We start from the raw sequence: 2,470 nt of genomic DNA, 5'->3' as shown, positions 1-2,470 counted from the left end.
GATTTGATACAATTGATTAATTACCTGGCTGATCTGCAGCAGGTGAAGGTTCCCTTGTTTTTGTAATGCGGGCCTGATAACAGAATGGAAAAAGAAGAGCAGAGAGGAGAAATGAAAAAGAAGAGCAGAGAGGAAAACAGGGGAGAAGCATTATAGAAAAGTGACAGAAAAACCTACAGATACTACAGAAAAGTTATAGAAAAAAGGCACAGGAAAAACAGGGAACACAGAAATAATAAGGAAGGAGAGGAGTTTCTTCTTTTTTTTTGAACTGATCTGCTTAGATATTTAGTTTGTGGGATACGTGCTCGCCCAACTTTCTCAGGAGGATTTTAAATTGAACTTTCCTGGTTTGTAACAACGAAGATCGAGGTGTTGAAAAGGGAGGAGATTGAGGGGAGTAGAGTAGGAACAGCAGCTTGAAAGAGGTGAGTGGGGAAGGGGTGCAGGGTGCACGTGGTTGGTTTGTGGCCCTAGAGGAGGGAGGAGAGGTCAAAGTCTGACAGGGGAGAGAAAGAGAAGAAAGAGGGCAGGTTAGCACGGGAGACAAAGGGTTTTGGGAAAAGGAATCGATAGGAAGGAGGTGAGATAGCGGTGGAGGCAAGGACAGAGGGGGGGAGAGAGAGAAAAAGAGATGAAATAGCGATCAAATATGTCCAGAGGGGTGACAGAGAGGGTGGAGGGGCAGCAGGCCCTGGAGAAGGTGAGGTCCAGTTGACGGCCAGCTTTGTGGTAGGAGGGGATGGAGAGAGCGAGAAGTTGAAAGCAGAGTGAGTAGGGCTGGCAAGATGGATATTGAAATTACCTAACAGGACAGCTGGGGCAGACAGAGAGGGGAGGGAGGAGAGGAGATAGTCGAGTTCATCGAGAAAGTGAGTGAGAGGTCCAGGGCGACAGTACAGTACAATTAGCAAGAGTTGACAGGGAGAGGTTAGATGGACAGCGTGAAATTCAAAGTTGTTAATAGACAGAGATGAGAGGTCAGAGGGAACAGAAAAGAGTAAGGAGGGAGAGAGAAGACCAGTCCCACCTTCCCATCCAGTGAGACGCTGAGTATGGAGACAGGTAAGACAGATAGGTACAGTAGTAGTGGGAGCAGGAGCAGTGGGGGGAGGGTACAGACCTGTCTAGTAGTTGGCATCTTCTAGAGCACTGCTAGGTTTGGATTTTCTCCAACAGTCTCTTCTCACACCCTCACTTTGCAATGGAACTGGTTAGCAGCTGTTAAACTGCACTAAAGAAAATACTTAAGCAAGACAATAGTTTCAAAGCACTTCAATGGGATCACACAACTACAAAGCAATCAAATTGCAAATCAACCTCTACTCAGTTTAACCACACTCACCTGGTACTAATCACAAGGAGTAGGTGCTTAAATACAGCTAATGTATAGAGTTGGAATGAGGCCTCTAGCAACCACTGGGAGAGATTTGGAAAAGGTCCTCGCTCTGACTGCCACAGTTCAGACTGCCCTTGGACGTGTGGCCCTTAGACCTTCACAGCTCAGACTGCCCTTGGACGTGTGGCCCTTTGACGGCTAGGGCCTAGAATGGCTGGCGTTCTAAGACATTGTTTGCCAATTTATGCTGTCCTGCAGGTCTAGATCTGGTCCAGTTTACATGCTATCTAAATTCACTTCAATCATTCACAGCTCTGAACTCTTTAGAAATATATTTGTCATACATTTTTTGTATCGGTTTGCAAAGTCTATCTGTTTTAATCTTATAATTGATCACATTTTACACCATTTAATGGGTAGTTTGAGTTGAAGCCAGTGCATTAATATGTCGGTCTAATCCTAAACTCATTAAAAACATTTAATGTATCATGCATTATACATTTTTTTATTTTTATTTTTTTACTGTATTATACATTGTTGTTTTTTTTTTTTTTACTATATCATGTATTATACATTTCTTTGTATTTAAAATGTTATTGATTTTCTTGTTACTGCATCACGTAAGGTGTTTTGTATTGGTGTTCCACTATGAATGGTGCTATATAAAATAAAGATTGATTGATTGATTGATTTATCTGTGAGGAATAAAAAAATAAGATATTCAGCTAATATACTGCAAAAGTAATTCATTGAGATATATCTGATTGCCTGCTAAAAGAATAAAAAAATCCCAGCAATATACTATAAGTGTATTAAAATCGGCATCTCACTTTGTCTGAAATAATAATGATTATATAAGGTCCAAAGTCATTCTCTAACTCCACCCTTTGTCTATATTTCCGCATTGCAAGACAATAATTTGCCTGGACTAACCAAACTGTTCTAAAGAAAACCCACCTCTACTTACTGACTCCTGAAGCAGTTCCTTTAGGAGAATCAGAAACTTCCTGCAGGAGTTTCTTGTAGGTTGCTATGTCAATATTCAGGGCCAGCTAATGCAGCTTGCCTTCCATCTTCAAGTTGATTCAGTAAACCCAATCAACACCCTGTGGAGGCAGAACAGGGATGTTA

This window comes from Polyodon spathula, chromosome 3 (assembly GCF_017654505.1).
Source record: "Polyodon spathula isolate WHYD16114869_AA chromosome 3, ASM1765450v1, whole genome shotgun sequence".
Classification (NCBI taxonomy): Eukaryota; Metazoa; Chordata; class Actinopteri; order Acipenseriformes; family Polyodontidae; genus Polyodon; species Polyodon spathula.
The sequence above is the reverse complement of the archived record's forward strand: the minus strand, read 5'-3'. Positions refer to the sequence as shown.